This window comes from Haliotis rubra, unplaced genomic scaffold (assembly GCF_003918875.1).
Source record: "Haliotis rubra isolate DU_JTF1 unplaced genomic scaffold, ASM391887v1 Scf80, whole genome shotgun sequence".
Classification (NCBI taxonomy): domain Eukaryota; kingdom Metazoa; phylum Mollusca; class Gastropoda; order Lepetellida; family Haliotidae; genus Haliotis; species Haliotis rubra.
In genome coordinates, this window is record NW_025767524.1 from 2,301,748 (window position 1) to 2,316,905 (window position 15,158).

At 39.3% G+C, this 15,158-nt stretch overlaps 3 long non-coding RNA genes across 6 annotated transcripts; 1 reads left to right on the forward strand and 2 right to left on the reverse strand.

The window, feature by feature from the left end:
* Window positions 1–100: 100 nt before the first annotated feature.
* Window positions 101–2,919, reverse strand: LOC124261571. Its single transcript, XR_006894357.1, has 4 exons — window positions 2,548–2,919; window positions 2,034–2,109; window positions 737–818; window positions 101–330 (listed from the first exon to the last, which is right to left on the reverse strand). It is a non-coding gene; the product is annotated as an uncharacterized LOC124261571 (long non-coding RNA).
* A 3,315-nt stretch (window positions 2,920–6,234) lies between these two features.
* Window positions 6,235–7,645, reverse strand: LOC124261585. Its single transcript, XR_006894369.1, has 2 exons — window positions 7,540–7,645; window positions 6,235–6,916 (listed from the first exon to the last, which is right to left on the reverse strand). It is a non-coding gene; the product is annotated as an uncharacterized LOC124261585 (long non-coding RNA).
* An 11-nt stretch (window positions 7,646–7,656) lies between these two features.
* LOC124261584 lies at window positions 7,657–13,093 on the forward strand. Of its 4 annotated transcripts, none has more exons than XR_006894367.1 (3): window positions 7,657–7,792; window positions 9,636–9,822; window positions 12,782–13,093. It is a non-coding gene; the product is annotated as an uncharacterized LOC124261584 (long non-coding RNA). The 4 variants fall into 4 exon arrangements; XR_006894366.1 differs by lacking the exon at window positions 7,657–7,792 and adding an exon at window positions 7,878–7,945; XR_006894365.1 differs by lacking the exon at window positions 7,657–7,792 and adding an exon at window positions 7,911–7,978.
* Window positions 13,094–15,158: the final 2,065 nt, after the last annotated feature.

The window sequence follows — 15,158 nt, forward strand, 5'->3', positions numbered from 1 at the left end:
CTTCCAAATATTGTTCTTTTTAACCCAACACATCCATTTCTTCAGGAAGTGTCAGAAGTTCCATCTGGTGAAAAGGACATCAGTGTATAAAGTATATAAACACACGAAGGATTCCTTTATTGATTCTTGGTAATTACATGGTCTATAACAAACATATATAACTTCCATATCACACACCATTCATTTCAATTCACTTCACAAAGTCAGTTATCTCTCCATGAATTAGTCAATTCTATTCTGTCTCTGAAGATCTTGAACTGTCTTTGAATCTTCCCATGGACGTGGACCACGGATATTCTGCCAGTTGTCTACTTCCTCCTTCTGTAGTTTCTGGTAACAAAAATAAAGAGATAGCTGCTGAGACACGTCTGCTCATCAAAGTATGCTGAATGTTATACATGTGATACACTCCTCAAAAGAACTTAAAGAAAACACATTTTTTCACATAAATATAGTTACAAACAGCCTTCCAAATGGGGGTCATCTTCCTGAGTAAGAAAGGTTATATCTATCCGATTTCAAGCCTACATTTCTTGCCTCAGGTGTATAGCTACTCATCATAGAACACTAGTAGTGTCAGATGGATGTTCTTATTTTAAATGGCTTCACAAAAATGAGTACTATAAGAGACAACCTGGTTGATTAGATAATGAAAACATTTCCGATTTTGTCCCTGACAGACTGACAAAATGACAGATTACCACAGGGTCTCAAGCAAACACAGCTATATATTTACCTCATACGCTTTTTTCAATGGCTTCTGTGCCTTTTGTTTCCTTCAAATTTAGACCATATTTTGCAGCTTCTTCTTCTGTAAGCTGGAAGATTGACAATTTAAAATGTGTAAGCCTTGGGATGATACTTACTGCCTTGAACAGTTTGTGATACATAGAACACATTTTGTTACAATGAAAGGGTAAAAATACACATATTTTTTCAGTTTTAAATATAATTATGGTATACAGTAAACACACTACAGCCAGTTGAAATTACTCCAAGCAGCCTTATAAATCTATCAGATTTTCAGTATCAGTTGAATATTTGCATCTCCAGACTCTGCCTTATCATGATAATATTTATCACAGTTTGAAATAATTGAATAAATTGATATCTTCAAATAGATATAATTCAGTCCAATACATGTACATTCAAGGAAAAAGAGAAGGACCAGGGTTTCATTCAATGGATCAATCTGAGTACAATACATCAACAACAAACAGTGCTCCTTAGAGGCAAGCTGTAGACTCTGTAATAGGTAATATATATCTCTGTATCCATAAAAGTATCATCATTCTTCATCTCTGTGTAATCAGGATACTCGGTAATACTGATAGGCACACATTCTAAAATTTGAGTTAACAAGGAGGCTGACTAAGACATCCGTCAGTGATAGGACCAGTGCAAATTATGACTATTATGAATGTAATGTTGGAACAATACAAAGACACAAAGTCATTTGATGTTAGTTATCTGTACAGCATGAAGAGCAAGCAATATTTCAGAAATGCACTTCACACATTGTACCCATGTAGATAAATTAACCCAGTCATTTAATGTGATGAATGAAACCTTTAAAGCCCTGTACTGCCATGTTGGAGCACAAATAACCTTATCAGTGGCCTGACCATAGGAGTTATTTTATATACCCTGGTTTCAGTATGGCATCATGCATACTAATAGTGTACCTTCATTGTGTCATAGCGATATAACAAGCATTTTGATGCAGTTGTATAAGTCAGTCCATCAGTCAGTCAGTTTAGTTTTATGCCACACGTAGCAATATTCCAGCTATATGGCAGCGGTCTGTAAATAATCAAGTCTGGACCGGACAATCCAGTAATCAACAGCATCAGCATCGATTTATGCAACTAGGATATGATGACATGTGTCAACCAAGTCAGTGAGTCTGACCACCTGATCCCGTTAGTCGCCTCTTACAACAAGCATGGGTTACTGAAGATCAATTCTAACTCGGATATTCACGGGTAGTTGTATAAGTAATAACTACGAAAAAGAAATTACGTATACAATACCTTTTTTTCCTTTTCGGAACTGATATCTAATCACTGTAAATTTTTCCAACCCAAATGATCCTCCAACGATAAGGAGCTAAAAAGAAGTAAAACTTTACTGAGGCAAACATTTTATCATTCATCCGCTTTTATTGAAAAGCCATAGGTTCATTGTTTTCACAATTCAGTCGTTGAGATATATTAAATTCTGTTTTGTTAAATATTGTAAGATGGGCATAGATAGGCAAGTTGTGAAGATAACAGTTACTGGTCATTAATGTTACGGTTTACAAATGCTGAGGACAGCAAAGAAGTACACTTATATTTACAACAGAAAGTATCACATTGAAAGTGAACTTCATACATAATGCATGTCTATTTTGATCTGTCTTGCAGCTACATATTTTTAAAATGCAGACTAAAACAGAAATTTACCACATAACAGTTTGATTATTGTCAATCATCATTCCACATACAAAGTTTACTCATTTTTCCTTTGCTTCTTACTTTGTTTAATACATCTAAAATGTCATACCAGAAATGGAGCACCAAGTCTGATGAAACGACGTCTCGAAACATTTCTAAGCCACTGGAAAACACCAGTTGCCGACATAGTTCAGGGTATCAGTACTATCACAGACAGACTGATCTTGTAGGAAACATTTAAAACAGTCCTCTCTGATAAAAAAAAGAAAGAAAGGTCACGTTTTAAAGGTCACGTTTCACAAACAACGGTTATATTTCCGATTAAAGCTGTTGTTCTACTGACAATCGCAACTGACAGTGAGTTACAGGCGGATGATACAGAGCAGATCCCACATAACCGTAAACATTGACATTGGAGTAGTCTAACATTGGAGAAACAGGTGCTCGCGTGCATGTCGGTTTGGAGTTACCCGCCCTTGACTTGAACAAAGGGGTTCAATATGGGTTCATCAAATTCTGTTTCACTGTTGATCAAATGGGGTTTGCGGTCAGAAATGTAACATAAGCATACACTCCTACATTCTTACATCACTGACATGTCACATTTGCCAGATTTCGTTACCCGTGTTTACATACAGTCACGCGACTCCTGACCATCATGAGTAACTGAAAGCTGGAAGGACCATCATGCTTCGACATCTGTAAAACATCACGTGCATCATACACAGTCAGCGTCTGTTGTCTAATAATTCAAAGAGTCAAATAAACAAACATAAGTCTGTTATCTGTATTCTTCCGAAAAGAGTTTCTTTTCTGGTCGGTAATCTCACATTTGACAAACACACCACAAATAGTGTCAATTCAGTTATGATATCTCATAATGGTTTAAGAATGGCTTTGTAAATTTTTTTAAATACAATGCCTTCTGTCGGGTAGCAATGTCAAATCAGAGTTGCTGTCTTCGAACAGGGGCATAACATTTCGGGGTTCTTGGGCGACTCGCCACCCTATAAAAAGGTGTCTGGGTGACAATCCTGAGGGTGCCTTACAGCCAAACGTGCACAGCAGCATACTTTGGGGGAGGTACAGTTGATATTATTTCTTGTAAGTAACGTCCCGCTTTCACCTGATTAAGGTGATAGGTTTGTCAGCACCATACGCGTGACCGCGGGCAAATGTATGCGATCTGTACCACTTCGAGCATTCCACGTCAACCTGACACGCCCTGATAGTATCTGAAGTACTGTTGAAAGCGGCGTTACCCCACCTCACTCACCTAAAGTAAAGCTTTAGGAAGTTCAGCCATATATTAATAGGTTTCCGGGGCAGTGGGGGTAGCCTATTCGTTATAGCGTTCGCTCGACACGCGGAAGACCCGGGTTCCACTCACCACATGGGTACAATATGTAAAGGCCATTTCTGGTGTCCCCCGCCGTGATATTGCTGGAATATTGCTAAAAGCGGCGTAAAAAATAAACTCACTCACTAACAGGTTTCCATTGCTTGATTGAATAGACATCAGAGTCGAGACGCGTTCATAGGATCTACTGACCTAGGGTTCGAATCCCAGATTTATTATTCTACGTCTACCAGCAAGTTAGTCTTTCCTCTAATATTAAACTGAACGCCAACTGATGCAACTGAAATACAGTTCAAAGCAGTGTTCAACCAAACTCACTCACTCCTCCCGATCCTGGAACCGCGAAGATGTTAAAGCTGGCTCGGTTTGACGACCATGCCTTCTACAGAGTCGGAATCTGGAACCAGCATGACAACCTAGGACCTTGCACGAACAACCATCTCGAGGGGTGGCATTCCCATCTGAACAAGGTTGTCATGAGAGCTCATCCAAACACCTTTGCGTTGGTGAAGGTTCTTCAGAAGCTGGAGAAGACCGAACTGAACAAGCTTGTTCAGTTCATCCATGGAGCTAAACCACTGCCACGACGTCGTGTGTACAAGGAGATTGACCGCAGGCTTGATAGACTAAAGGATCAGCTACGAGCTGGTGTGAAGGCTCCCTTGGACTTTCTCAGTGCTGTTGGTCGACTAGTGAAGATGGAGTAAAACAAATTCTCAGACTTTTTGCCAGTCAAAATATGCATAAGATGATGTAAAGATATTTGACCCTGTCAGATGTAAAGATATGAATTCAATTATTGTTCCGGATTTCACAAATATATGAAAACCCCCAGCATTTTTTCATTGTGTAGGCATTTGTCCACCTTGTCTGTTGGAATGTTCCATTTATGTAATGGGGAGAAGATACTGCTGCTTGAAATCACTGGTGCATTACTTTGTTTATTCTACACTGTAGGCATTTGGAGACTACGCCGTCGCATCCAGTCTGCCACCTAACGAAAACATCTTCACAGATACTTCGCAAAACACAGATAACACATTTCTACTCGACAAGGTGATATACTGTCCAAATGTGCGTTGGGATGTAATATCTTAATAATAATCATATTTCAAACATTTCCTGAGCTTGCATGACCTGGTGCTTAGATAACTTTTTTGGAATTCGCTCAAATATGACAACGGTCTAGTCAAATATGACAACGGTCTAGTACATGTGAACACTGACATAGCGGTAGCACTAATTAGTGTGTAAATCATTCTGCTACAGGAAATAAACACGGCTGTATCTGCAAGGTGTGTATAAATTCTATACTAGTGAAGTGGACGCGATGGTAGCAGAAATACAAGTGTGTGTCATGTACTATTGTGAAATGGACACGATCGCAGAAAAGCAGGTGTACACTATTCTACAAGTAGAAATCGACGCACGGGTTGCACAAATGCACATGTAAATCATCTATAAAGGAAATAGTCATGGTGGTGGCATGCGTATGAGAATCCTACACACAATGTGAATGACCCCCCTAAAATTAATGTACAAAGTAAGTGACCCCCCCTGCATGTCATGTACAAAATCGATGACCCCCCTTCCCCTTCCAATATTTTGTAAGCATAATTTTTAAATATTTTAATGTACAAAATTGCTGACCCCCAGAAACATGTGTACAAAATTGATGACACCCCCTACCTCCCAGAACAAAATGGGTGACAACACCACCCCCTCTCTCTCTTAAAATCACCCCCTAGCCATAAATTATGAACGGTCCCTAAGGGGACTTGTCGGTTATGGTCAGTACAATGTGTCCGACTTTGTTATCTATTGCACACAGTCAGGTGGTCAGGTTCGCTGACTTGGCGGATCCATGTCATCGTATCCCGATTACGTAGCTCGATGCTCATCATGTTGATCACTGGATTGTCTGGTCCAGATTCGATTAGTTACATACCGCCGCCATATAGTTGGAATAATGTTGGGTGCAACGTTTAACACCAACCAAACAAAATATTGCACATATCTGTGTTGGTGAGAAATGTGTGCTAAATCATAAGTGCTAAATCTAACAATCAGCTACAACCACGTAGCGTCTCTAATATGTCAAATATACTTGAACGAGATGGTTAACACCCACTTCACCTCATAGTTGTGTCTGTGTCAAAGGTCGTATGGCTTGCTGAGATGTGTCATGTCAGTGAAGGGCCAAGAATAGGTCAGAAACGTAGGAGTGTATAGAGGTTGATGTCTAAAAAAGGAAATACATCTAAATGCCGACCAAAGACTTTTCCCAGTTATGGTCCTTATCATCAACATCACGCATGAGATCGGGGTGTCACTAAGATAGAGAACTTACTTAACATACGGACTGGTTCGGAAACAAATACTTCTACAGTTTATGCGTCCAATAATAATTAATTTCCTGGGTGGCAACCGTGGAACTGAAACGATCTTATTTAATTCAAAGAAAATAATCGCTTTCATTTCACAAATTATATAAACTTTACATTTTCCATGTTTGAGTTCACTACATGGTGTGAAGAAAAACTGAAACAAACAAAACACGTGCTCTTGTCCATGTATGCCAACAAAAATGTAACATCATTGACTCTTGTCACATGTTATTGATTTCACTTGTCAACTTCAGTGTCTGTATCAGGTTTGCGGTAATTGATGTTCATTTCACCAACACACACAACGCAATTCTTCCCAGTCAGTGACTTTGAAAAGAACTTCTCTATACATTTATCAGCTTTGGCGTCTACTAGGAGTTGATCTGTATGGAACTCAATATGATTTGATGTTAGAGAACAGTTGTCTCCCCCTGACTTCATGACGTCAGATATGATGTATTGGTTGTCAAAGTCCCCATGATCTGTGACAGTCAATTCCATAAGAGATGCATGTTCGTCAAAACAACACTCGTGGGTGTCCACATGATTGTGCGAGATGTGACAGCGTCCTCTAACTGAATATTGCTCTCGTGATTCGGTCACAAGGAGTCCACAAAATGTTGATCCATTTTCTGTGAAACATAAGTGTGCTATGCCTTTCACCTTGAGGGCTGACATCTTTGCTGGGTTCAGTCACACTCCTCCCAGTATATAAGTGGCATGTGCACCTTCTGAAACAATCAATAACAGAACAAATGACAATCAAGAGCCTTTCTTAATAGCAGAATTAAACAGTGTTATATATTCAATGAACGTATATGGGATTATCTTGGAGAATAATAGTTTTGTTAACAAAGGCTAATGACTACATATTCTATATATGCTCGTGACGCTGAGTATGAAAGCACAACAATAAATAAAAGTAGTAATGGGCATAACACATATGCTAAATGCACATGCATTTCCATAGTATTGCATGCAAAAATGATTATATTAATTGACAACAAGTACAATCAGTGGCTGTTCTAGTTCTTCGATATAAACGTAACCTCATTAAAATTATTTCTTGTTCAGAGGTTGGTGAATTTGCCATAATTCACGCATTCAGATTATACAATTTATGAAACCTATAGCTATAATCACGTTGACTTGATTCTTATCATGTGTCAAAACCTTATGAAATAACACAAAATGAAGTTAAATTATATCTTTAAACAATACTAAAATAATACCCTCAAATACTCTAATTGGAGACCATTTCCAGAAAGGAGTTTAGAGAAGAGTTTAATGTCAACCTTAAAAGGGCCTCCCGGTGGCGGTCATGGTCAAATGCATTGGCAGTTACGAAACCTACGCTTTGCTCAGCTACGCAGTCGCCATCCATTTGTGGCCATAGTGATTATGAGGATTTGGGTCTGCTTGATCTCTAACTACTGTGTTTAAGAAACGGCAAATACATCAGCAAATTGATCTCGTTCTTGGAAGTTGGTCCGGATCCACACACAAAGTTTACTTTGGATCAGAGCTTACCAGCCGAGCATCACTGACGCCAACTGAATATTTCTGTCGAACTGCTCCTTGACTAGAAAAGGATTACACAAGCAGACGTAAGTAAACGAAATACAAAGTCCATGCAATGTCCAATTTTCAGAAATTCGGCAACAAATGACGCACGTGTTATTCAACCGGAAGTTTTGAAAACGACATTTGCCGGAAACATACGATTCGTATGACCTTCACCTGCCTGGAGATGCATTGAGGTTGTTCATGCCGTTTACAATTTCTAGCTAAATGTTAGACTTTCTGATCTTTACTTACTTGTTTCATTTAGATGTATGATGTGTGATATATTATATATCTTGTGTATTTAAAATTAAGTCTTTTTCCAAACAAAATTTACATGGCATTGCAAATTTCACAGTTCTCAGAGGACATCAAGCACAGAAGTCTTCCATTCTCAAGTCAAGATCATTTCAGTTTCACATACGTAATCAAAGACATCCAATGTTTTCTGACTGGTTAAATTTCATCTTGCATACATGCAGGAGATCTTGACATAATTCATCGTTCGGGTCATTTTAAATCTGATATTATGAGATAAACATAAACCATATATCGGTATATGGTCCCTGCATAAACAAATGTACCTAAGATAACAGTGACTCTGAAAGGGTCGTTGTCGGCACGGGTACTACAGATGTGTACCCCAGGTACTTTTCTGTGTACAGAAATGTACCCTGGCCATAATCAGAATACAGAAATGTACCCTAGGACGATTCCATTCTGCATTGTGGAGTTTTCTTGATCAGAACGGTCATACTGTTGTATTAGATGCATTTGATATCGTTATATAAGAGCATACACAGTAACAAACATGTCACGGTGCACAACGTACACCACTCGCAATCAGCTGAACGGGAACAACTACATACGGTTTCGGTATTGGGTTGCGGAATATGTACTCGTCCGTCGTTTAGGGTACCGGGTACGTTTCTGTAGTTTGTCTTTGTTTAGGGTACATGTCTGAATGCAGAAACGTACCTGGGGTACATACCTGTAGTACCTGTGCAAACAACGACCCCTTCAGCAACAGTGACATGGAAGAATTCAAACAACATGCCCCATTTCTGAACACGATAAACACTTTTCGTGCAAAGTTCATGCATAACTGAATGCATATCTAAGCTTGGCAAGAACAGTTTTAGTTTGGTGTGCCATAGTTTGTAACTCAGTATTATAGTGAACTCGAATGGCCACTAATTTTAGTTCATCATAGCTGTATTTTTAATATGCATTTTGACTAAAGTAGACTTTATACAATAAGGGGTAAGGGCCATAAAACATTTTGTTATATCCATCATACTTAACTTACTGAAGATTATGTTATTCAGTGGCATTTACTAGTTGTACATTGAACCAAGATATTTTTATGGATTGAATAGCGTGAGACCATTCCAGGTCCTTCATCTCAGGTCCCTAGAATGGACCTTCAGTAACTGAGAGAATGCTTTAATCCATAAAAATATCTTGGACATAACTGAAGATTATTATTCATCTAATAGTGAAATCGGGTTGAATGAACCTTCAGTAACCCATGCTTTTCGTGGTTGACTAATGGGATCGGGTGGTCAGGCTCGGTGACTTGGTTGACACATATCATTGGTTTCCAATTGCGCAGATCGATGCTCATGCAGTTGATCACTGGCTTGTCTGGTCCAGACTCGATTATTTACAGACTGCTGCCATATAGCTGGAATATTGCTGAGTGCGGCATAAAACTAAAGTCACTCTCTCACTACTAGTGAAGGGACTACAGTTTTCATCAGGTTGAAAAGCTAACATGTTTAATTTAGCTGAAATATGTTAAGAGCAACAGGGACTAATTTCAGTTGACACCTGTTTCGGTTAAGACAACAGTAAGTCTAATCATGGTACTTCTTTCTGTTCCAGTTGATGGATGGACTATCAGGAAATCTGACACTGTGGCAGAAGTCCAGCAAGTTCCTCAGGAGAAATTTTTGGTCACTCTTCTTTCCTTTGGCTGCATCGACAGCTATCCTGTTAGATTTGTCAAAGACAAGGCGTTTCAAAGCTAATCAAGCCCTTCTAGCTAAACAAGCAGAGATCAAAGCTCAAAGTAAGTAACTCCTACAACTCCAATCAACGTGATTCTTATCCTTTTAAAAATATCATCTTTAAATGTAAAATACCTAAACAGATGCCAACCTTTCAGGTTTTACAACAGGAGCTTAAAAAAATATTATGAACTGACAAAATATTCTGCTGTAAGTTCAAGAATCGATCCTTTTTTATATTTGTGGTCTATCTGCGACCTTCTGCTTTCTGAATGATGTTCTTAACTTCTGTATGATTTATTCTATGTGATGTTTTTCTAATCGAAATCTACAATATGTATTTAAACATGACTGGAGTCCATGTACCAATGGAAAAATTAAAAAAATTAAAAACAAAAGAAGTAACTCCTACAAATGGTCTTGAGACATTGGTGCTACTGGTACATCTCACTTATAGACTGTCACTGTTGACAAAGTTCAGGGACTTGTCTAGAATTCGAAAATATAAAATAAAATAATTTCCCTTTGTGGGAACGATGGATTTTGTAGGAGTTTTTATTTTCTCAAAGTACTTTTGTAAAATTAAGCACTGATGCCTTTTGGTGATCGTTATTGGTCCTTTGTCAAAATACAAAGCACTGATGCCTATATTTTGGTGATGAGCCCAGAATTTATTGGTGGGAAAAATCCCTGTTGTATCCCCAAACAATCTGCTCCAGCATTGCCACCTATCTAATGGTAAAGTGGTAGTCCAAATAGAAATGTGACAAGCCCCTACTATCATATGTTTGTCTCAGACTGGTACTTTATATATATACTAGGCACATAAAGAAACTGCATACAAAAATTTAAAATCTAAATTTATCAAACCTGTGTAGACACATAAGGATTTAAACTCAGAGATTAGTGACATGTATCCAACATGCATGCACGTGCCACGTTCTGTGACGTCAGTGGGTTCGTCCTTGAGACGTGCAATACGTTGTTGCACGTCCATTCTGGGAAAGAGAATCAGAGCAAATGAATGCCACACAATACTGTCACTTTGGAAAGCTCAACCCCTGCCCTTGCGATCGTTCAAAAATTAAACGGCTATTGAAACGCATAGCATGCCAAGGCTCACGTGTGCACAACGTCATGAGGCCATTGGGATGGTCCCTGGGGGAATGTCTCAACGACAAGTGGCTGCACATTTCCACTGCCACCGGAACACCATTTCTGCACTGGTGAGACGCTACCAGAACACCAGCTACCGGCCACGTTCTGGACGTCCACGTGTAACAACGCCAAGACAGGACAGATGGATAAGGGTGACCCATCTTCGCCACAGGTTTCAGACTGCAGTGATGACTGCCCGAACCATCCCAGGACTTCGCCGTATCCACCCCAACACAGTTCGACAACGTTTACATCATCACGGGATCAGACCACGACGTTCCGCCATACGGCCTATCCTGACACAACGTCATCGACAAGCTCGCTGAATGTGGTGCCGGAATCATGTCCGCGGACCCTTGTTTTGGTGGAGAAATGTTGTTTTGACAGATGAGTCCAGGTTTAACATTATGGGAGAACGTTATGCACAGGCCTGTGTCTTGGAGAGGAATCGCTTTGGTGGTGGTTCCGTGATGATTTGGGTTGAATCACAGCACGCCAAAGAACTCCTTTGGTGATTGTTCAGGGCAACTTAACTGGTGTGGGCTACAGGGATCAGATTCTTCGACCTGTGGCAATTCCTTTTCTGCAACGTCATGGCCCTGGGTTAACATACCAACAGGACAATGCCCGCCCACATACGGCAAGGGTTGCTATGGATTTCTTGCAACACCACAACGTTGACTTACTGCCTTGGCCTGCAAATTCACCGGATCTCTCCCCGATAGAGCATGTTTGGGACGAGATGGATCGACGTCTACGCCATCTTCCTCATCCGGCAGATAACGTCCTTGACCTTGCAACAGAACTTGAGAGAATCTGGCGTGACATCCCACAAGCCTTCCTTGCACGTTTGATAGGCTCTATACGTCGTCGATGCACTGCTGTTCTCAATGCCTATGGTCGACATATCCCTTATTGAGCTTGTGACATGGTCGTTTGACCCCTGTCCCGCTTGTGGACTCGTGACGTCATTGTGATTGACTTTTAAATTGAAATTCTCCCAACTTGTTATGGTCTCATGATCCCTCCATTAAAGTTTATATGTGCCTTTGACATTGTTATCGTACTAATATTTTGACAATGCACAGTTTCTTTATGTGGCTAGTATATATTGGTAGACCTGTATTACAAATTAATGGAGATGAAAGGTGATTGTGCAGTACCTGAATGAATTTTGATGGAATTATGCTCATGTTTACATAGTTTGTATGGTGTACACTTGAGTGGGTAATGTTTACTGCACAGTTCGATACAGCTGCATTGTTTCTGAGTGGCTTTGCACAATATTCAGTTATTCATCTCCCAATTTCTCCCCAAACACTTCTTTGAAATACCACACGCATGAATTGATACAAATGTGGAATGCTGTGCAAAAGCACAATCAATGCTTTGTCTGGCCATTACAAGCCTCCATGAAATACTGGTTGCTGAATAAAGCATGCACACCAGAACTGTGCCCATATTAATGTTCTTGGTTTGTAGTAACCATAGCTGTATGTTTCACCGTAAACTGTGAAAGTCTTAACACCTGCCTCACTGTTGGCTTTCCTCCTACATCAAGCTGACATGTCCTGATAAGATTGAAACTGTTCAGTGTCCAATAATGTTTTCCAGTTTTAATTTTGTTAGCTACAAAATCACCTGAATCTCTACCATTGACATCCTCGATCATCTCCAGGGAATATACGTTACGATAAATCTCCACTAGCACCCTGGATGCATCTATGGCTCGGCCCGATAATTTTATTACCCTGGAGATTATCGAGGATGTACCATTGACTGATTTACAGTTTTGTCCTAATGGAAGTCATGACTGGATTATTTGTTAATGAAATAATTCTACATGTACTCTATTGCTTTCAGGCTGAAAATGAAGTTCTCCATGCTAAGAGCGAGGTTTGTGCCCTACTACATGGCATTGCTGATACCACCGGCAGCCTACTTTGTTGGCAGTTACTTTCAAGGGCAGCTTGATGAGACACAGACGCTGTATCGAAACAAAAGTCGATTGTTTGGTGGCCGCAAATTAGCTGAGGGAGAGAAGGCATGGTGATGGATGCAAGACTAATGAATGTGTGCGGTGTAGAACGGGGACTTAGACTTTATCACATTTTGAATTGGACTGTAAATTATTGATCCTCTCTGTAAAATAGAAATAAAGGATTTAGTAATTTATGTGTTTGACAGTTATTTTTTATGTTCCCTACAGCATAGGCTCAAGGGAGTTGTTGTCCATAGCTTGTCTTTGACTTGTGACAGTTCATTATGGAAATGTGGTTTATGTTGGACAAGCAGATGTTATGATCAATTCTGACATGAATGTGAAAGAAACAGTGATTTCTTTTTATCAGAACAGTCTACAGATTTACCTTTTCCAAAGAGCATGGATATTTAGAGTTAATGTGACTAATAGGGAACCTCCATGTGTGACACTCATCTGTTAGTGAGTGGATACAATGTGTGAAGTCCATTTCAGGTGTACCCGCCATGATGTTGCTGGAATATTGCTAAAGGGGTGTAAAAACGTACTCACTCACTCACTCATTGAGATGTTTGTCAGCAACAGTACATTGGTCATTGTCGGAGTCAGTGAAAGTTGTTTTACACTATCGTCCTCAGCATTACACCAGTTTGTAAAATAACCAGAAAGTCAATACATCAGTCTGCAAGAAGTCTTATTGTAATGGTCAACACAAGAGTTGCAATACATGAGGTACTCTTTCTGGCAAGCATGTAGTACCCAGTTTGCCCTGCAATCCACACAGGCTGATGAGCAGTGACATATGGTACAGGACATTTCTGCTGAGGGGGGCTCATATGACAAGTTTATGAATAGCAGCTGTGTATGCAACATATGACCCATTCATTCAACACATGATCTACTTTCCAGTGGATAAATGTTCAGCATTCAACACTTGACCCACTCAGCTGACAAATGTTTAGCATTCAACACTTGACCCACTCAGCTGACAAATGTTTAGCATTCAACACTTGACCCACTCAGCTGACAAATGTTTAGCATTCAACACTTGACCCACTCAGCTGACAAATGTTTAGCATTCAACACTTGACCAAATGTTTAGCATTCAACACTTGAGCCACTCAGCTGACAAATGTTTAGCATTCAACACTGGGGTACTTTCTCTGTTCAGTCTTTCACACTTTCAGTTCAGCTGACAAATGTTTAGCATTCAACACTGTCGGAAGACAACATGCCATTCAGATGTGCCAACTTCATCCAAGTGGACGGGATGCAGTCAACAGTGACATATTACAGTTGGTTCAGGAAGCTTGATAGGAACAATGTAACAACTTGGTAATAACATCAATGCCACATTTGACTTCATATGAATATCATGATATAACAATGACAAGGCAGTGTGAACTAGCAAAGCAGGCAAGTGGACAAATGTCAATTTGTAACCCTGTTCAGATTGTACTAGATATGAAGATGTATCTGCATGGTGGGAAGGTCCAGTGAACATTACTCTACATCATGCTATCACAATACTCACTGTCCACTGTGCATGATCAGTCCTATATTCTTACCACTCCCAGAATGGTTGACTTGCTAAATGTGATGTCTACTGTTGCATGGTGGTCAAAATTGTGGGTGTGAATTGGACTCTTTTTCTATAATTCTAATTATCATAATTAAAGTCAAGTTAGTAATCTGCTTGTAGAAGAGTCCCAACTTTTTTCTCTCTTAGACTTCAGGTTTTCTGGTGAAGAAACTCTGTTAACCGGTATTCTAAGGAAATAAATAATTAAAGAATCTAAACATGTGTACAAACAGTTACATGAATATGTATGCACTATGTGCATTGTTCACCATGCCATTCCTGTAATGTAACATTATATTTGCAATTGTTTCCTTGTTAAAATTAAGTTTGCATTAAAAAAAATTGTAAACCAATTTTTAAACAAATTGTTTAGCCTGAAAACAATGCTTCTGTAAATATGGACATTTAATGAACTTGGTAAATGCACATGCTGATGTAAATAAATAACATTCATACACAAAATAAATTACAACTTTTTAACTGAAATCACAACCACCAATGAACATAACAAACTAAACAAATCAAAGCCTATGTGAGATCACAGTTTACAAAATACAGGAAAACTGTACCTTTTGGTACCAACAAATCTAATAAATTACACTCCTTTTGTTGTTCACCAAACTTGAATTCAAGTTTCGTTTGTACAAAAGCCAACGCAATGAATGCATGTTATAGCT